This window comes from Alligator mississippiensis, chromosome 4 (assembly GCF_030867095.1).
Source record: "Alligator mississippiensis isolate rAllMis1 chromosome 4, rAllMis1, whole genome shotgun sequence".
Classification (NCBI taxonomy): domain Eukaryota; kingdom Metazoa; phylum Chordata; order Crocodylia; family Alligatoridae; genus Alligator; species Alligator mississippiensis.
In genome coordinates, this window is record NC_081827.1 from 231,234,848 (window position 1) to 231,257,118 (window position 22,271).

At 41.3% G+C, this 22,271-nt stretch overlaps 1 long non-coding RNA gene across 1 annotated transcript in view; it reads right to left on the bottom strand.

Moving 5' to 3' along the window:
• LOC132250408 (uncharacterized) overlaps window positions 1-22,271 on the bottom strand; it is an 84,578-nt gene that overhangs the window by 39,028 nt on the left and 23,279 nt on the right. The window lies entirely within an intron of this gene.

The following is a 22,271-nucleotide window of genomic DNA, read 5'->3' on the forward strand; positions in this document are numbered from 1 at the left end:
AGTTTTCAGGGTCTAGATTTCCAGGTCCACAGGATGAATCCTGGAAGTCTGGAGAAATGCATCTAGCATTGGGATACAAAGGAGTTGTACCATGGAATGAATGTAGTAAGTTTTAGGAGCCCCAGAAACTGTTGAGTGAAGACAAAGTTGTTTTCACCTTTACCTGAGTTATTAACCTTATGAAACACCAGGGAAATGGACAGAACTGTGCATGTCACTCAGCTGTTTCAAGAACTCTCCGAGTCGGTGGCTCACGGACAGCCCTTCCCTGCAGACCTCTCTATGTCTGGGTTCCCCAGTAATTCCAGGGTCCTGAAACTGTATGTTCTCTGCTTACTCAGGGTTTGTTTTCCAGATCTATGAAAGAGAGCCTGGAAATGAGAAATCATTTGGTTTTGCCATGATTCAGTTTGAAACCAAAAAAAAAAAAAAGAAAAAAAAAACAAAATTTCTTCCAAAAATCAAGTGCCTCTGGAGACATATGAGAAAAAAAAATAGAATTTACTCCTACTTGACAATAGTGACACAGATTTTTTTATTTATTTATTTTTTTGGAGATTCATCAATCTAAGCAGCAATACAAATAGTCTCAGAGTAATTATTTTTCAGCAAGATTAGCTAGTAGGTTGGTTATAAGTATTTGAAATCCTGTTTTTATATAAATATTGACTGTGAAGTATTATTCTTATTAAATTTTGGCTGGGAAGGAGATGTGGTATTGGGAAAGATGCCCTTCAGAGGTTCAGCTTCCCACACACAAGTCTGAGGGAGGGGTAGTACAGAACACATGTTCAGTTTAGCGCAGGCAATTGGAAGTATTTGACAGAATAAAGAGAATCTTTTAACTATCTTTGGCCCAGAATGATTTCTTAACACTATGCTTGAGCTCTCAAGCTGGGTCATCAAGGCTTCTGAACTTGTTCTGGAGAAACAATCCTAGAATCCCAAACTCCCCAGCAGCCTGTCATGCAAATATAAACTGGAGTAATCCGAGTGTGTTTCATTGGAAGGTCCTTTAAAAAAACCACAAATCCTTTTGGTTTTGACAATGCAGCATCTTATGAAGAAAATCTATGTCATCTGAGCAGATTTAAATATTGCAACTGGACTACAATGGGAAAGATCATGTTTGGGTATTTAATTAACACAGTCAAAAATGTGTGTGTGCACGTGGGTACGTGCAGGTATGTGTCTGCATGCCTGTACAAATGTATGTATGCATGCATACACACAGACACTCATATATTTGGCTGGTCATACAGAGAAGTAGTGCAATCTGGCATGCAATCAGTACATGTACAATTAAAGAATTTACAATTTCAACTGAACTCACTCAGTATAGAAATCTAGATCAAAAGTGACAGAGCATGTTATACTACATGCACATGCTCCAGTTAGTACAGCTGCTTAATGGTTAAAGTTATCAATGCCTTTAAAAAGAAAAACAAGCAAACAAACTGATGGCATAGTGGTTAGCAAAGTATATCTGGATTGATGGGTCATAGGTTAAACCCAGATGAGGGTCACTCAAGCCTGATGTTAGTCTAAATGAGTACAGCATTAATACGGAGAAATCCTTGCAATGAGCTCACCACCTGTCTATTGAGTTTCAGAAATCCGACTTGTATAGGTTCAGTTAAACCTGATGTTTACTAGGGTTTACAGTACTTATATGCTGCTAAACAGGAAGAATGAGGTAGGTAATCTGGCTTTTGATTTCAATTATTCCTAGTATCCTTAAATTCCCTTATGTGCTGCCTTAAAAAAAACAAACATAATTTTTCAGTATAAATAGAAATGATAACAGAACTGTGCTTCATAAATGAAAATCAACCTGGTTTTAGTGTTCATCATTTTGGAGTTATGTAAATAATATGTTTTCTACCCTTTTGAGGGGATATTTTGTTGCAGGTGACCACAGAGGTCTGAATAAGATTGTGAAAAATTTCTCTTAGCTTTAGATCAGAGTTTACAGAGCTTATAACAGTACTGATAATACTATAGCATCACACTAATAATTATCTCCTAACCTCCAAAAGCAACATTTCAGTTGACAGAACAAAGCTTTAAATGACATCAAAGGGTTAATATAGCCAACACTTAAGGGAAAGAGGGATGAAGCACTTAATACACATATGCTGTTATTTACATAGAATTTATACAGCTGATATAAGCTTGTTATCATTTGCCAAAAGTTAACATTTGTTGCAGAAAATACATACTTTGCAAGTGTATAACAGCTAATCTCAGACCACTAACAGATTTAACCTTGTATGTTCAGAGATATTTAAAAGTGTTATGGTTTGAAGGTCAACTTCTCTGCCTTACTGTAAAGGGAGAGCAAAGAAAGGAATAAAAATTAGAAAGAATTAATTCTTCAAAAAGTTTTTACAAATCAAAACCCTGCAGTTTCACACTGAGAACAAAAGAAGCATATTAAACACCAAAGTTTATCAAGACAAATTAGGTCCCAGTTTCAAATTTTCTTTAATCTTTTGCATCTGAACGTTTTTTTGCCTCATGCTGTTTTCCCTAGTTAAATGTTAAAATGAATTCTAGCCAATACCATTGACTTCCTCCCTTAAAAATATTGAGACACATAATAAAAAATTAATTACTTCCCCTAATTTCCGTGTGATTCTTTAAAAAGATGTAAAATTCATTTAAAGTAAGTGGTGACTTTGTCTTTGAAGATCACGACAATTAACATGGATCAAAGCTTAGGTTCTGTAACGATGATAGCTTATTAGCATAATGAAATTAACTTAGAGACAAGAATCTTTAATAGGTACAACAAAAACGCTTTAATAATACTTGAAGAAAATTATGTATTTGCTAGAAGTACAACAGTTTCAGACTTTCTATGCAATTAATAAGTTGTTAATTAACTCCTTTTCCAAACAATGTGCACTTTCAGTTAACATCTGCCCATTGGATAACACTTTTCTATCGTCCCTTTTTTTTTTTTTTTTTTTGGAAGTGCTGCAAAACTGTAACAGTGTTTTACTGGTAATTCTTGGTAGGACTATTCTGTTTCATAAGAAACAGAACCCATATACAGTAATATACTTTCTCCATTCTGGCCAATTAAAAAAGAGGAGGTTTAATTCAAAGACAAGGGGAAAGAATGGGTAATTCCTTAATTATAGCTGCATTGTTTGTGGTGGTGTGTAGTTTCAGGGTTTCTTTGCATTTCTAATTCAAATTCCTATGTCTTGCAGCTACAAAGACTCTCTAAAATGGCTCTTTGCTGTGTACTGCTATATACAGAATAGCTCAGGAATAAAGTTATATGTATATAATAAAGTAATTATATATATATATATGTATGTATGTATGTATATTATGTATATATATAGCTATAAGTTTATAGCTATATTTATATTAGTCAGTTTTAGGGTCTTGTAGCTGTATTTATAAGATCATATATCAGTAGCTGTTGCTTTTAAAAATAGTTTTCTGTTTACAAAAATGTTAAAAAATTGTTTTATTTATAAAAATAGCATCTTGTTAAGTCTTTTTTTCCCATAAAGTGGCCATAATGGCTTTCAGTAGTTTAATTTTTAATTAAGACAACAAAACATCTTTTATTTTTAGAGGCTGCAGAAAAGTTTTGGGGTAAAAAATTTCGAAGAGAATTTTTAATCTGAAAAGAAGATCTTGAGAGTGTAGACAATGCTACACTGAACCAGAGAGCCTCAACAGGAATCACTCCAGCCAATGATGGAGCAACTGGCCTGGGAAGGTATTGGGAAAATATTCCTTGGGAAAACTCTGGAAAAAATCATTAAGGATCACATTTGTGGGAGCCCAGCAGGGGAAATAATGCTGAAAGGAAATCAACATGGATTCATTGCAGGTAGATCCTGCCTGACTAACCTTGTTTCTTTTTATGACCAGGTCACAAAATCCTTAGATGTAGGAGTCGAGGTAGATGTCATCTACCTAGACTTTAAGAAGGCCTTTGATATGGTATATCATTCTGTTGTTGTAAATAAACTGATGAGCTGTGATGTAGATGATTACACAGTCAGATGGGTGGCATATTGGCTTAGGATTCACACCTAGAGAGTGATGGTGGATGGATCAATAGTGACATAGAAAGATGTGGGCAGTAGAGTCCCGCAAGGCTTGGTCCTTGGACTGGCTCTATTCAATGTCTTTATCAGTGACTTGGATGAGAGCATGGAGAGCACCCTGTCCAAGTTCACAAATGATACCAAACTATGGGGCAAATTTAACACACCAGAGGGTAGGAAATGGATCCAGGTGGATCTGGACAGGTTGGAAAAATGGGCAGAACAAAGAGAGTTCAACAAAGACAAGTGCAAAATGCTCCACCTGGGCAAAAAAAGCCAGACTTACAGGCTAGGGGAGGACCTTCTCAGCAGCACAGCAGCGGAAAAGGATCTGGGAGTCATAGTTGACTCCAAGATGAACACGAGTCATCAATGTGATGAAGTCATCAACAAGGGGATCATCGGGGAGGGCATAAGTAATAGGAGACACTCTATTTATTAGGGCACCTCCTGGAGTAACTAGGAACAATGGCCACAAATTGATGGAGAGCAGCTTTAGATTGGACATTAGAAATTTCTTCACAGTAAGGGTTGCCAGAATCTGGAATGGGCTTCCAAGGGACATTGTGCTCCCCACTACCCTAGGGGTCTTCAAGAGAAGATGGGACAAGCAACTAGCTGAGGTTGTCTGACCCCAGCGCTCTTTCCAGCCCAGGGCAGGAGGTCAGATCCGTTGACCTACTGAAGTCCCTTCCTTCCCTAACATCTATGAATCTGTGAAAAAAAAATTAAGTTGGTCTCATTTGAAACAAGTAGTAACACTCTATTGGACCAAGGATTCATTTTTAATACATCCATAATTACAGTAGGGTTTCATTTAATCTGGCAAACACTTTGCAAATTAAGAATTTATGAGTTGGATTAAGCAATGAAATATATGCCTCTTCCACATTGCTCCAGGCCATACAGGTTGATCATTTTTTGAACAACATGTAAGCCAGGAATATATCTCCTGAGCAGGCACTGAAATTTTACTGTGCATTCTATTAAAAAAAGAGTAGATTATTCTGTTTATTTTCAGAAATAACAAAGCAATAAAATGCAGAATGCATTTTCCCTCTAGTTCCCCTTTTCCTTATCATACCAAGCCCCTTTTTCTATCTTCAGCCTAAATGCTTATGTTACAGCCATCTTCTGAGCTTCTTAAGGCAGATTGTGATGGTCTAGTGAAACATATTTTTAGCATATAACCCAAGGCTGCCTATATATGTGCTCGGGGGTGGGGGAGAGTTTAATTAGAGAGGTTCCTGGAGAGCCACTTTAATTAAAATGACTTATCATCATGTCTATTAAGACCCTGCACATTTAAAAATGGCCATGGGATGCTTCAGCTAAACCTCATTGGACAAGGTATAGCTAAAGCATCCCCTCAGCCATTTTAAAATGCACAGAGGCTTAATAGATGTGACAATGAGGTGATGCTAGAGAATTTTAATTTGAACGTGGAGCAGACTTAAACACGAATGAGCACATATATAGGCAGCCTAAGAGCTTACCTGTGGTTACAAACTGGCTTGCACAGTGTGATACAAAGGTCAACGTATGAACCTGGGTTTCTGTCCTACAACAGGGGGTATAAAACAAAAAGAGAGTTTAATTTATCTTTTATGCAGAACAAAGTTTGCATGTGGAACTCATTCCCACAGGAGAGATAGATACTTTAACCAGGTTCAAAAAGAAATTAGATAAATTAATTGTAGACAGGTCCATTTGTATCCACTAAATGGAACAAACAGGGATGTGTCATCTGACATTCCTAAACCAAAGATGATTGACACTAGGGAGCTTATACCATTTGTATACTCTCCCTTTAAAGCATCTATCATTTGCCACTGCTAGAGACAGGATGCTGGGCTAGATGGACAATTGGGTCTGACTAAATATGGCACTGGTTCTTGTACATGTCTGTTACCTCAGAACTAGTCAAAATCATTTGACAATCCTTCATCCTTCAATACAGAGCCCTGCAGGCTGTGGAATTTGCATTATGAAAAGGAACAGTGGGAAGTTGCTGGTTTGGCTCAAAGGGATACAATATGATAGCGAATTGGCAGGGAGGAAAGGATTGTTTCCTACAAAGCTATTACAACTGAAGACCTTGATGTGTTGGGCAGAGAACTCTGCTCCTAGTTTTAAGTTGCATTCACTTGCATCACTATGGGCGTATATACACTGTGGTGGCAATATGCCCTGGCTGGCTGTTCTGTAAATATGCCCCATGCACCCATTCCCACTAGCACACTACAACTGGGAAATATTTTGGTGAAGATATTCCAAGCCATCAGTCTGCAACTCCCTTTGAGAAATTAGTTTCTGGCATGCATGCACAATCTCGGGGGATGACCCCACTGTATTTTATGGTCTCGTCAGTGTATTTTGGGGCTGGTGGGTACAACAGGGAATGAGTAAGCAGGGCTTGCTAAGAGTCTTCTCAATCAGGACACAACACTGTCATAGAACTAACTTTGAACATATGTATCATAACTGACTTTGTGCCATGAAAAAACACAGAATAAAGAATTAACTCTGTATGTGGCTCTCCATGCAGAGTTCCCTTATTTCACCCCATTAAAAATACAAAACAGGTAGCACACAAATATCTGTTAATGGCACAGTGCAATTTTTAAATAATCAAGACTAACCACAACACACAGATAAGGCAAGAAATTGATGCTTTGGGAAATACTTCACCTTCTACTTCATTTCCTACGTGTTCTGGGTGGAATGCGTAAGCTGATTAATAACTGATAGAAAAACTACTTGATAATTTAGAACAGGACATGAAGATAAACACTGCATTTTCAAGAACAATAATGGCATGACAAAGATTAAAAGACTCTAATTAAATGTGTCATAGAATTTTTATGAATCAGACTGAAAGGGCCATCATTCTATATCTCATCAGAATAATTATATACATAAGGGGTAAAAATTGAGAATGCCCTGATTTGTTGGACATTTCAAAATTTGGTTTTGTTTTGAATCATAATTAAAATCTTTTTTTTTTCAAATTTCTCTAAGTGTAAATGTCATGAAATTTTCATTTTGGAAACAGGATGATTATAACATGAAATATGCTCTCTGAGCCCCTGACAGTTGGTGGCTGACTGGCATGATTCTTGTCAATTTAACTGGTGTCAATCACTGAAATATAACTGACTGGAAATGAATAGCAGTGGATACAGGCAGATCCAGAGTGGGTGTGGTGGCATGGTTCCAACCCCTTTTTGGACCACACCGTAGAACAGCAGGCAGGGACCTTTTTCAGTCCAGAAGCAGGTAAGAATTCCCTCTTGCTTCCCTTGACACATCCTGTCCCTTCCCATTCTTTCCTTCCCCCTGCCTACCTCAGCTGCTGTCCCTAGCTGACCTGAGGCCAGATGGAGCTCCAAAGCTGCTCCTGCCCCACTCCAGCTGGGCTGCACTGGAAGCTGGGCTCAGCTAGGGACAGTAGAAGTGGAGCAGCAGACAGGTTCCTCTTTCCTGCCTGATTCCAACACCCCCCCCCCCTTGTTCTCCACCAGCTTGGGAGTGGGCTCGGAGAGGGGATATCTACCAACCCCTGACTAGTACTGATGCTGTCTCTGGCTGAGCCCATCTGAAGTGTGGCAGGAGTGATTCTAGAGCTGCCTCCACCTCTGGCTCAACTAGGGAAAACAGCAGTGGTGGGTGGTGAAGGGGATGTGCCACTGAGCAGAGAAGGGATGGGTAAGGATGGAAGGGAAGGGGTGCCAATAGTCAGAAGGGAAGGAAAAATCTTACCTCATTTGGGGACTTAAAAAAGTCCCAGGCTGCTGCTTCTGTGAAGTGGTCTGCACACCTTGGTTGGAGATCTGGGAGGAGGTTGGGATAAGGAGTGAAGCCATCCCTACAGCTCTAGTCGCTGGTCCCCTTTACAAAATCCTGGATCCACCCATGATGGTGGACAACAGTAAGAGTAATGAGAATTATGCCAATTTCATTCAGCAGCTGCCATGGTTTCCTGAGAAGTCCCACCAGGGGGTTCCCTTGATCCTGGGAACCTCACAGCTGCCAGGATCCCAGGACTGGTGGCTTCCTAGGCAGCTGCCTCCCCAGGCTGCAGGAATCTGGGACCCCAAGAAGCTGGTTGGCCCTGGAGTTTCCCAGACTTGGTATCCCTAGTCTCAGGATAGCCCACATGGCAGGACTGCCCTGAATCAGGTTGGGTTTTCTTTTGGCTTTGTTTTTTGAAGGTTTGGAGTGCTGCTGTAGCCCAGCAGTTCTCAGCCTTTTACACCTTACGTCCCACCAACCATTTTGTCAAAAAACCCTGGTCCCACCATGATAAAGACAAAACCCCATTTTTGCACTGTCTTGGATACCTGTTGATGCATCTATTTGAAGTGCAAACAACTTTGATTTTTTCAAGCGGGCAATGAGTTGAAGTCCCACCTGCACAACCTTCACATCCCAGCAGTGGGTCGGGTCCCAGTGGTTGAGAAACACTGCTGTAGCCTACTAAAAGCCTACTTCAATAACCAAGTCTCACAGGGTTTCCAAAAGATGTTCAGACAAGGTCATTGGCAGGCCTCAAGAGGGAAGGAATTCAAAAGGTGAGGAGCATCTACTCTGAATGACCTCCCACATGTTTTCAGCAAGCAAACTTGGTACACAGATACTCACAGAAGGTAGCTCTTTGTTGACTTTAGGGATTATGATTGGACGTAAGGGGTAAATCAGTTCCTTAAGCACATAGGTATCCTTTTTTGACGAAAAAGCATCTCTAGCAAACATGCCAAGGCATTGGTTGAGTGTTGCTATAGGATGAAGACTAGCACGTACTGAATATATTCATCCAAACATGGCCATGCTTACCTGTGCTAATAAGTTATATCTGCTATATCCATTAATAGCACAAGATACAATGACTACAGGCCAGAAATCATAGCAATCACTAATAATTAAAAAGTCATCTTTCTTTGCTTATCTCCACAACCAAGGGAAATCCTTTTATTATTCTAAATGTCTGCTGCAGTTGCTCACAAATGGGTTATGCAGAACATTCTGCATTTTAGTGTAGCTTGACTTAATTTGAGGGGATCCTAAATTCTCATTTCTAACTAAATGATTATGACACTGAATTGCCAATTTAGGGTTTCTTTTATAGAATGTAAATAGCTTGTCAGGATAACCTCAGCAATAATGATGTTAACAAATACATTGATTTAATGATAATCAATGCAAAGCTTCCATTGTTCTCACAACCATTTTATTATTGGTCAGGAGAATATACTTCTCTTGCTTTAGCTTCTCTTGCCTTGTGATGTCATCTCTACAGTCCTATTCCTGTTAAGTGAAACATGGGCCTGAATGGATAAATTCTGCCACTGGACATACATTCAGTGTTGTTAGTGAGTATGATACACAGTACACATGAGGGCAGAATTGGGCCATTGATAAATAACTCTAATGTTTTTAAGAATGCCGTGATAATCGGAAATGCAAGTCTTACTTCAAATTATCTCCATAGACTTGAAAAAATGTTTTAGGTCCATTTTTCATTGATTATTCCCTTTGAAATAACACCCTTCCCCTGTTAATTTGTTGTTGTTACTCCCAGCTTTCTGTGATTTCTCTCAGTTGTGTCCTGGATTTGAATTTCCCTTGATGGCCCTGTTCTTTTAATGCCATTCTACTTGTCTGTTTTCAGAATAATTTATGTTTCACACTTAATTTGCATGTTTTCCTAGCTGCATGAGTAAAAACAAGCACAAGTTGCCTCGTCTCAAATTTCACAACTGAGCAAAAAATTTTCTTTTCTTTTTCTCTGGTGCAGTTACAATCTAGCCTGTCTTGCTTTCAGATGTTTGGCTCCTGTCTCAGATCTAAATTGGGACTCAAAGTGGTGGCATTGCAATAGTAGACGTTAAGTACAGAGACACTTCTAACTAGAACTATGCAACGCAGAGGTTTAATGATTACATGTGAACTGACTCTACTTTTAAGATGTGACTTACAAGTTTTTAGCTTCACTTGTAGCTTTAGGTTTGTGTGAACTTATACCACTTATCAAAACTTCTGAATTTCACCGGAATGCATGTCAAAAGTGTGAGTTGCCCATAAGGTCAATACCAAGCGAAGATCCTGTACTGGCAGATAGGGCTGTGCAAAGCTTCAGTCCCTGATTCGATTTGGCGGAAATTCAGCCCGATCCAATGGCTGAATCTCCAAATCTGAATTGAATCAGAGGACCCTTTAATCTCTCTGAATCAAATCAACCCTCTGCATCGACTCAGAGAGACTCGGAAAGATTCAGCGATTCAGACATAGACACAGCTTTAAATATTTTTTCTACATACCAGGAGGCTCATGAATGCTGTGATGCTGGGGCAGATGGAGCGTCCCACAGGAGTGTGGGGGGCCCCCCCGCGTGCTTGGCGGCAAACCCAGAAGTGAACCAGAAGTGCTTGTGGTCCACTTCCAGGTCTGCTGCCGAGTGCGCTGGGAACCCCCCACGCTTCTGTACAAATGTAATTAAGTGCAGACCCTACTAGAATTCTCCATGGACATCACCAGGAAGAAATCAGTACTCTAGTCATCACTGACAATACCCCCACTTTCTGGCTTTCACTTACAAGCCTAAAACAAAAACTCAAATCAGGAAATGTTCTGTGATTCCCTTTAAGCAGATGAGAGACTGAAGATGAGCTGAGAGTAAACACCTGAGGGTATGGGACAGTAATTAAGTTGAGGCACACAGTCCTGAATAGCAATGTTCATGAATACTTCTTCTAACCAGCTCCTCATCTCTCAATTAACGTAAAGGAAACTTAACATTAGGCAGACTGAGCCTGTCTAGTTAGTGTTTCTGCTTCATTAGAGCAGGAGTATCAACTGATACTGTTATTGCCATTTCTATTTGCATTGACTGTTTTTGGCCTGATGCTGGTCTCATTTACTTTAGTGTGATCTCATTTTCTCATTCACACCAATGGATTCAATAGAGTGACACTAAAATAGATTTTGAGAGAGACTGGAATTGGGTCCTAAGGGGTTATGTCTTCATTTTCTTCCACTTTGTATAGTTGTGAGTGCATGTAATATACTACCAGATGACAACTGCACAAAGATCTTCAATTGGCGTCAATTAGTATAGCTGCACTGAAGCCAATGTGTATATGCCAATTTACACCAACTGAAGATAGGACTCAGAGACCATAACTTTTTGATAATAAATTAGTTAATTTTCTCTCAGAGATTAAATATGTTTCTGTCATCCTCAACCATAGCCCAGGCTTTTAAAACCTGAACTGATCCCCTAGAGCACCCCTCCATCACTTTTCAAAATGCAGTGGCATCCCCAGTTGAGAACTACTGTTGTTGCTGCCTCAAATTACCTCAACAATTCTCAACCAGGTTCTGCTGCCTCCAGCTAAAAGTGCCCCATGTACCAACTGCATAGTCAGCACGTGAGCGTGTTCCTCCTGCATTAGGGCTCTGATCAGCCTAAAGCAGGCAGGACTTGGCTTGTGGTATATAGCCCTTCCTAGTCTGGTCTCTCCTGTGATTCTCCTGGAAACAGAAGTACATGGGTGGAACCATCTCATACTGTTTCTGGGAGGGTTGTAGAAAGGGCCTGACTGAGAATGACTGCACAGCACCAGCCAGGTCCTACCTGCTCTAGGCTGATCAGAGAGACCTTATGCAGGAGAAGTACATATGGCAGTTTTATCTGGCTGCTGCTGAGGCAGAAGTACCTGCATCACGGCACCTCTGCACGTACTCCCAGGATACACATGTGAGGAACCATTGCCCTAAAGGATAAGAAAATAATAAGCAATAAGCATATAGGAAAAGTCTCTTTTACGAAGTCTTCAAATCAGCTATGTCACAAAGTCCTAATTTTGTACTGGTATCTTTCCACTGAAGTCAATGGAGTTAGGGGAGCAGAAATTTAATCTAGTGTATTTTTTGTTCTCCAGATATTCATATATTCCTATTTTAATATGCATGTCTTCAGATGGTAAACTTTTCCGTTTCCATTTCTTTCAAGTATGCAATCTGAACTTGCTATCTCATACAAATGTAATTGGTAGTAACTCCAAGTAAAGACAATAGACTAAACACACTGTCATTTACACAAGATTCTTACTGAACAGTAGGCCAATATACTGGGCAGTAAGCATCACTTTCTATATGTGCAGATGCTTACTGTGCAGTAAACTGGTCTACTCCATGGTTAATTTGCAAAATGCAGGTAGCAAATGAACTGTGGAGTAGTTACTGCACAGTAACACACATGTAGACAGCCAAATGGGAGCAAATTCACTCCCGGTCAGCTGCAGCAGTAAGCGGGAAATTGCAATGTCCCCCTGCCCCAGCAGCAACCAGCTCCCAGCCCCAGCTCCACAATCAGAGCAGGGGCTAGGAGATTGCTCCCTGCCCCTGGGAGCTGCCTGCTGCTGGGACAGGCTCTGAGGTTGGAGCCCAGCTGGGACAATGTCCACCTGCCCCAGCAGCAGGCAGCTCTCAGCCCCAGCTCCATGATTGCAACGGGGACTGGGAGCTGCCTGCTACTGGGGCAGGGGGGAAATGTCCTGACTGACTCCGAGCTCAGAGCCCACCCCAGCAACAGGCAGCTCCCAGGGGCAGGCAATCGAGGCAAAGGGCTTGGAAAGTGCTGTGGGGAAGGGGCAGGTCACAGCCCCTGCCCCAGTCCACCAGTGGGGCTCACTGCTAGCTGCCCCACTGGTGGGATAGCTCCTCGCTGCCCCTGGATGAGCAGGAATCCCCTAACCAGATGGGGGCTGCTAGCTGCCCCACCGGTGGACTGAGGCAGGGGCTGGAATCTGCCCCTCCCCCACAGCTCTTTCCCAGGCCTGTGTCCTAATCACCCAACGGGGCTGGGATACACTGGGGAGAGGGGAATCTTCTCAGCCCCCTGCCTCTATCTCCCAATCAGGGCGCAAGGCTCAGAAAACACTCCAGGTTGAGGACTCTTCCCAGCCCCATGCTCCAATCACCTGATCGGGGCACAGGGCTGGGAAACAGCTATAAGGGTGGGACACAACCCAGACCTGCCTGTGACCTGCCTCAGGTGGGTACAGGTCCTGGCCAGCCACGGGGAAGCTCTGCTTGGCACAGAACTTGTCCCATGTGCATAGGGTGGGCGAGCTCTGCAGCAGCAACTCTCCCACCCCATGCACATCAGAACACCTCTCAATGTGTATGTGTTCATGAAACAGCTGGTCCCTTCTCCCTGCCAACCCATGGGCTACCACCCAGGGGAAGCCTGGAGCTCCCCCTGGCTGCTGCAGATGGGCAGAGCAGAGTCAGAGCAGCCCCCTCCAGGCTGCTCCCATGGGGAGCAAATCTGCTCCCAAGAAGGAGCACATATAGACATGCTCCCCAGTAGGGTTACCAGGCAGTATTGTTACGGTACTGCAAGTCTATTTTGAATTAATTGCACATGTAGATACATCCACAGTGGAGTAAAATCTATCAGAATGGGTCTCTGAATTGAGAAATTCATGTGCTGGCATAGATACAGGATAGCAGGCTAGTAATTTTGAGAGAACTCCATCATAAAGTCCATGATATAGAAGCTATTTACATTTCTTTTTTTATTTTATTTTTTGGAAATCTTTGATTTTAGTACCAAAGAACAACTAAAATTTTGCATAATTTATTAAACTGAGATCTGCAAAACTAGGCCAAAAAATTCAGAAGAAAAGCTTATTTGTAAAATTCTCAGCACTTCCTGTTTTGGGGTTTAGCTGAAATGATCCTAGATCAAACCCTGAAATCTCTACTCAAGACCCAATCATCCCCTATTAAGGCTTATTCTATAAAGAGAACAGAAAAATCCATACTCTAAAGTTTTCCATGGTGGGGGTTGGGAGAGGAGGGAAGAAGGGAGGGATGGGGGAAAATATAGTTGTATCTCCTCCCTCTCCAAAAGTAGCGGCAGCTTTAGCATCTGTATCTGGCCTCTGCTCTTGCATTAGGTCAGGAGTATAAGAAGTGATAGGGATGTAGACTTCATTGGCTTCTTCTATGGGAGGGATAATAGAGCTTCCTATTTTACCCTGCTCTAATTCAGGTATACCTCTACTTGGTCTGAATGGGTTATTTCAAGCTTTGACTCAATGGAAACAACTATTTTCCAGAAATGGGAAGGGCAGAAACTCATCTGAATAAAAATTACAGAAAGAAAAACCTTTTATGAATTCTAGTTTGGTTTTCTTTTAGATGATTATTGTTAGCTGGGGCCTGTAAGTTGGGAATATTAAAAGAAGAGAAATACCTGTGTATCTTAGCTGATCACATGTTGTGGCCTGAACAAAAAGTAAATATAATCTGGGAATATATCAGGAAACATATTTCCATTAGGCACAGAAATGTATAATGGCATTGAAAAAGGTACTGGTAAAGTTGCATCTGGAATTCAACATGACACTTTGGTGATCTACTATGTTCAAGAAAGATTAATTCAAACTAGGATCGGTATGTAGAAAAGGCTACTAGGGTGACTGAGAGGAGGAAGGAGGAGATCTTCAGAAAAGAGACTAAAAGAGTTTTTCTGTATTAGCCTAGTGAAAACTGACAAGGGACATCATTGTTCTCTTTAAGTATAAGTACACAGGGTACATACTGAGGAGGGAGAATAGGTATTCACGCTAAAGGACAATGCTGGCAGAAGACCAACAAGGTTAAACTAGCCCTGACCATATTTGGTATATGAGATGAAGGAATAAACTCTGTCAGAGCTTCTCAGTAGAAACAGCAAGGCAAGAAACCTAACTGGTTTCAAGATGGAGCCAAGAAGGTTAACGAAAACTATTATATGATGCAGCTGCCGGGGACACCATATGACTGGATTGTATGAGATCCCTTTATGCCCTATTTCCTATGTTCCTAGCCAATCCGCTTCACTTTCTCCTACTAAGCATATTAGTTTGCTACTAACAGTCAGACAAAAAAAATGCTGCTTGTTGCTGCCAGTCAGTATAGCCTGGAGAGTCTAAAAATGGGAAAATGTCAATGAATCTGAAATACAAAAAATTTAAACATGCTTGTTAAATGAATGTTGTCTCCTGCATGTGAGTATCCCACACTTCCTCCGCAGTCCAGTACATATCTACTGAGGCTGCTCATTAAACAGGAATTGGATTGTTGCTATCATGAGTCACTTCTTGGAAACTTTACATATTTAAAAAATTACCATGTGTTAAAAACATTACAGCCACACATCTTAATCTTCTTAAATAAACAACAAAACAAAACTGTCCTCAAGGTAAATATCCTCTATTTTATTATTTTGATCACTCTTCAGTGCTGTAATCATGTCATTAGAATTGCAATTTCTGGCTCCAAAGGAAGCAACTATCTAACTGTAGCTCCAGATTTCCCAGCCCCATTCTCTCCGTGTCACTTTATGGTGAGCAATTAGAGTTGAACGGGCTAGATCTTACTCCCACTGAGGCCAGTGGGAATAGGTTCAGTCCCTGTGTCCACGGCATTTCCTAAGGAGATTAAACTTCTCTCTGTACTGAAGTTTATGTAACAGATATTCAAAGACTTCTGCTCACTCTCATGGATGAAATTGGAATGCACAGATTCATCTGTTGCAGGAAAACAGCATGGGCAGTATATGTGTTGTCTGCTGTTATATCATCAACTTTCTAGAGGGCTTTTTGTACTTCTGTTATTTATTCTGTAGCTACAAAGGCATAAGAAAATAACCCCTTCCTTCTCCCTGTAGCTGTAAGGAATTAGGATTAAAAAAAAAAAATCAGACTGCTGGAGGTCTTTATAAGGCAGCTATACTGATTCCCACTGTCAGATAGCTGCAGTGTTATACAGTAAACCTTTTACCTCATTTTAAGAGTTTGTGCGAGTTCTTGATTTCGTAGAATCCTTGAGGCTAGTAACTCAGGTAGTTTCATCTTGTCTTGCTAGAGACAGAGCAAGTATCAGGGACCAACATTTTCAGTTATTTCCTTTCACAAGCTTTGGGAATAAATTGAGTTTTATTTTCCCCACTTTCAGAGCCAGCATAATTTTATCTGTCATCTGTAATTTTTGCAAAAATATGGTAGTACAGGCAAAGAATAACATAGAGTGCATTTCTATAGAGACCTCTTTTTTTAAATAAAAGCATTCATAAATAATGATGATAATAAGTGACACCTGAACTTAAATGGCCTTTCACTACCTTTCTGCCTCCTGACATAGTTACACCACCCACCACCTAGGAGCAGACTATGTGCCAGCGTCTCCCTTGCATTTAAGTAGTTCTTTGCTTATACAGTGGCATAAAGCTATTCTCAAGCCATCTTATCTAGCCACATAAAGATAACCCCTTGCAAAGGATCCTGAGGTATTATGAGATTCTAGCCCTAGTGCCTGGGACTGGTATGGAAGGTGGGAGCCAAAGAAAAAGGGCAAAATAGAGATGTCTCCATACCATTATGATCCCCAATTATCACAAGGGCCCCGAAAGGAAACTATTGAGAACTGCTGCTAGTTTTAGCAGTTGCGAGGCTGCTCTAACTTAACCTAAAAGGACCAGACTAATGTAGAGTAGACTGGGGATCACGAGAGAGTAAAGGTGTCTCAAAGTTTCTATATATATGCACCCTCAATAGAGTTCTTTAATCTAAATACTAAATACTCTTTAGTCAACACTGAGCATTTTGATGTGAAGATCACCATAATGTTGTCTGTATTTAGCCCCACTTTATATAGAATTTTCTAAAAGGAGGACCGTGGGACTGTATGTGTATGCTAGTGCTCCCATATTATTTTAATCTATGCATTGCACCGACATATTAATTGTTTTCAGTGAGGTCAAACAGTGGCAGCTTGAATTGCTCTTACAAAGAATGTTCTGAAAATGGGCACAGAGTCCTAAACACAACTTTTTTCTTCATTATTTTGCAATGTTGGGAGTTTGCCAACAACATTGCGAGATTTGGCACATGTACACCTGGAAAGAATGAGAGCCTCCAATATTTCATTCTGACTCTGCAAGCTTTTCTTCCCCCGCAAAAAAAGAACAAGCAGAGGAGAGGAGAACATTTGGATTAGAAATAGAGGCGAAGAGCAAGATTCTCAGCTTCCTGACACCACAATAAATCTACAAGAACCCAGCTGACTTTAGGGTGGCTACTCTGGACTTATGACAGTAGAAATGAGATCAGAATCTGTCCCATTATGCATGATGGCATATATATTGTGGGAGGCCTCCTTTCTTCTGCTATATGTGTGCCTTGGTGTGTTTTTCTACCCTCTCTCCTCACCCTACGACTGTTCAGTTTGCCATGTGAGTGGTATGTCACATTCTGTGCTTTGAAGTGTGAACTTTAAGGAAAAGACAGATACTACTTGTTGTGAATAAAAGTACCTTAAGGCTAGATCCATAAAAGGACTTATGTGCTGAAGACTTACATAAAAAAGGTTCCCAAGTTTAGATTTTTAACTTCAAAACTGTGCCCCTCAAAACTTCTGCCCAACTGTTACTGGACACCAAAGGTGTCTAAATACTGTAGGCAACTTAGCTATTTATTTGAAAGTTTGCAAGACAATTAAAGTTCTAGTCCTGGGTGTTTACTAATATATAATACATAAACAGATATGGGAGCAGGGACTGAGACCCAGTGCCTCACCAGTAAGCTGGTCATGCTGGTGCTCAGTGTTTCTCATGCTCTCCAGTCCAATGAATATGTGATTATTCTGTACAAAGTAAAACAACATCCTCAGGAGAGGCTACAATCACCCACCTCAGAGCCCTCTATAGCTACTGGTTAGAGCACTTTCCCAACAAGTGGATGATGTATATTCCAGTCTGCTCCAGCAGAGGAAGGAAATAAACCTTGTCTCTCACATCCTGGGTGTCTGCTTGACTATTATATAAAAACAGGGTATTGCCCTATCACCTCCTCCTGCCTCCCTTTGAAAGCAAAGGTTTAGGTTCACGGTTTCAACATTTCAGAGTTGAGGAATATGAATATCAAGTAGAAAGGAGATCCTTGGCTTTAGCACAGAGTAAGGTGCTTAAGGCTCAGCAACAGGCAGGATAAGATTTTTTTTTCTTACTGGCTAGTTTAGGCAGCTCCTTTCTGCAGTATGTCATTCTCCTTGTGCATGATATAAGGAGGACCAAACTCCAGCTGTGAATTCCACTATGGGAACCAGGAAGCTAAAAACCATTTTTTAATTTTTTTCTTGGAGCCTTTACTCCAGAGGGTGTTTGAAAGAGAAGGTTCTGATCACTCTGAACAAGGGCCACAGATCAGATCAATTCAAATCAGTCCTGAGGCTGCTGCAATGATTGGGGCACCTTACATGCTGTAACAACCCTCCTCTACTTCACACTCTGTGTTTGGCTAGCTTTGTGCACTCTGCCAGTTGAAGTTGCCACAGATAACCAAACCTATTCAAAAAATGGAATAGAAGAGGTAAAACCCTATTAGCCACATAAAGCTAAGGCAGTCAAAGCAATACAACAGTTACCATAGGGATTGATTCTGGTCTGGGACAGATATAAGCACAGCTACAGAGGGTGCTGAGCAAGATCATGTTTAATAGGACTTAAAGGCCACATCTAGACAAGTGCAGCCATGTGGTATGTGGTGTCACAGACCCATCTGCAGTACCACATACCATATATTCAGGTACTTCCCACACTACCTTGTAGTGCTGAGGCGGGGGAGCGGGGGGGGGATTGTGGGGGGGGGGGGGGACTGACCCCTGGAGATCCAGGGGTCAAAAAAACCCATGCAGAAAAAAAGCAGGATGGTGCCCATGGGGACAGCATGTGCCACCCAAAACTGGTGCCTGGCCAGCTGCCCACACTCCAGCTGCCAGCCAGTCTCCAAGCTACAGGAGTGACACAGCTGCAGCTTCCCCAGCTCCCAGGACTCCAGGTAACACTGCTACAGCCAGCAGCTGTGCTGGCCCCAGCCTCCCCTACCCCACCTAAGGTAACCTGCTGCATGCCAGAGGGCACATGGCAGGAGCATTCCCTGGAGACAACTAGCAGTGGCACAAGGTACCCTGCGGCTAGTTGTCCCCATGGAACCAAACATCCATGCTTGTCTGGACACAGCCGAAGGGTGCATCAAGATGAGCGTGCAAATGCAGTGGCATTCATTCACCATGGCACAAAAAGCAATGGCACAAATTTGTGCCAGTGCTTTTTGCCACTGAACACACCCTTGCACGTGGGCTCTGGTGCAGAGCAAAATGCTCTGCTTTGAGGAAACTACTCTTTCCCCGCTTGTCCTGGCTCCTGGCATGCTGGTGGAGCTGGAGGACAACTAGAAAAGAAGAGAACTCTGGCTAGCAGCCAGAGCGTCTCCTGAGGGAACCAAGCCTCTATGCCTGTTGGCGCATGCTGCTGGATTGTGCACCATGTTGCTTTTTTGGCGCATAGTTTTTGTTTTGCTTTTGGGATTTCCTGGTAGCAAACTCTGCCCCCACACTGCAAATTTGCAGTGTGTGGCACATCTCAATGTGCTGGGTGTGCAGTTTGTGGTGCCTCAAAGAGTTTTGCGGCACCACACATCGCACATGCCTATGCATCTGGATCTGGCCGAAGTGTCTATTTCAACCCTAACTTATATGGGACAAATTTTACTGGTGTAAATCTGGGGCAATTCAGCTGAAGCCACAGGAAGTATTTAGGCCTCCCAATGGTGCAGTGAAGACCAGAATATGGTTATGTGAATAGTGAACCAGCAGAGGTAGTAGCAGCCTCCACTGCTATCCTAGCAGAAAAGCACAGGAGTCAGCCAGAGAACATCTGGGAGGAAGCTAGATGAGTTATGAAAGGGTCCCAGTCAGCTTCTCAGAAGATAGTTTTTTAATTGAGGCAAATTTTACCAGGCAACCTTGACATAAAGTTGAATTATTTGCAGTTTTGCTAAAACAGCAAAAATGTAAATGTAGCTATTTTCATTTTGTTGTTGTTCACGTTACAATGCTGCATTTAAAAGTAAATTGGTATTAATCATCAATATGTAAAATAGTCTTAAAGCAGTGTATTGATCAATTACTTGCAGCACCTCACGGACAGTACGTGATTTTGTGGGCTGGTGTTTCTCAGGAGCTGGTACAGAATGGGTCCGTGCTGCATGAATAGCACATTGCTCCAGATGGGAGAGCAGTTCTCTTCTTTTGTAGAGTAAATCTGCCATTTGAGCCTGCATTATATGATTGAAATTTTATACATATGACTTTGCTAGAGCAGGGAACTTTGCTTTGCAAACGGAATGCAATAATAATTGCACATACCAGTTGCCAGTCCTCCTTGCAAACTTTTTTTTGTTCCAATTGTGAAATTAATAGTTACTAGCTAATATAATCAAAAACAAACACTTCTGATTTCAGTGCAACGGAAGGGGGAAAAAGAAGAAAACCTACAGCACGGATTTTCTATTGACAACAAGAAAGCTCTGCCATCCCTGAACTGTTTAATTATTGAAATGAACTGTAACAGTACACTGGATTGTTGCCGAGGTCACTGAATAGTACTGGATGTCAAGAGGCAAGCAGCAGCTCAGAGGGCCCTCCAACGCCTCAGGCTCCGTCTAAAAACCCACACACTTTTTCTCAAGCATTCAGCCTCTGATAGGTAGCCTGATAGCAAGCCCAATTTGCTAGTATTACAGAGGTCCAACGGTGCTTGCTTGTTTTAAGACAAGCCAAAATATGTTTTGGTGACCACCGTGACGCTGTGATTCCCATGCCCTATCGCATTCCTTTTTTCAGATCCCAGGCATTTTTTTTCCCCTACGTGCAGTCCAGGATGTAGACAAATGAATTCCAAGTGACCTATGTGGGGGTGGACTCTTTGGAAACAAACAACAAAAATAAGATATCTCCTGTCCTCACTTTTTCATTTGCTTGTTCCCTGGATACAGTTTATTCATGGCAATAAAAAACACACTGTGACTTTGGAGCTTGAGCCTGCAACAACATCTTTGCTACCCTCAAAACTTCTTTGATATGCTATTTTAGTCTTTCAGAAAGAGGTTCTGTTCTGTGCTATCTGTTCTTGCTGAAGTCAGCCTGCCTGTTAAGCATATTGGATCAAGGCTCTCTTTTGATTTAAATGCTCGCTTTTCTACAAAAAACGTAGGAAATTAGGGTTCAGAAAAAAATATATATATTTTTGGTGGCCAAATCTATTGCACAAGTAATAAATCTATTGCCATGGTACTGTATAAAAGAAAATATAAAACTTCTTTTGAAGTTTGAAACTTCAGCCGAATTGAAGGAGGAGAAAACTTCTGTAAAGCTAAAAAAACCCTCCTAAAACAAAAAGAAAACTACAGTTTTGGGTTGTTCAGTAAACATTTCAGATTGTTTTACAGCACAGTACTGCAGGCAACCATCTTTCTTAAATAAGCACAGAATTTTCCACAATATATATTTAAGTTTTTATTATCCTTTGGATTATCTACAGGAAATCATAGCTCTTAAAGGGGGAAAATCTCATTGTTGCCAGTCTAGTGGGCTAGAAGGTAGGAAAAAAAACACTTCTAGGGAGGAGGTATACATTAGAATTGGGAATGTCACTCAGCTGTATGCTGCCCTTGATCTGCACAAGAACACCTACTGACCTGCAGAGGAGCTATGCACTCTGCTGTGTGCTACAGAGAGCCTAGCACTGGGAGAAATGGAGAGCTGACTTGTGGGGTCAGATTCTGTGCTTGATTATACTGGTATAACTTAACTGATTTTTTTCCCAAGGCTTATACTAGATTAAAACATGACTCTAATTTCTAATAAGAATAGTGCATCTTGGAGACTGTACTTGAAAGAGACTCTGTTTGTCTGCCTAGCTAAGCATTCATAATGCTCCCATTGCTGCAGTATCTCAGTGTCTGATGATCAGATAATTACAAACAAAGAAACAACTTGCTAACCCTACATATTTGCTACTAATTTCAATCTGCTTTGCTCATGAAAGTAGAAAGTAATAGCCTCATTTTCAAGACAAAAGAAGAGTCACTGATAAAAACAGGGAGATAATGCTTCCAGTGCCCATTCTCCAAAATGAAGAATTTTCCTTGTTAGCAATATGTGCATAAATGGAGCTGCTTCTGGGGAAAAAAAATAACAAGCACTAGTTAGGGGCTAAAAGTTGACTACTACCTCATTCCTTCTCAGGACTTGATCCAAAGCCCTCTGAAGCCAATGGAGCTTTTTCACTGACTTCGG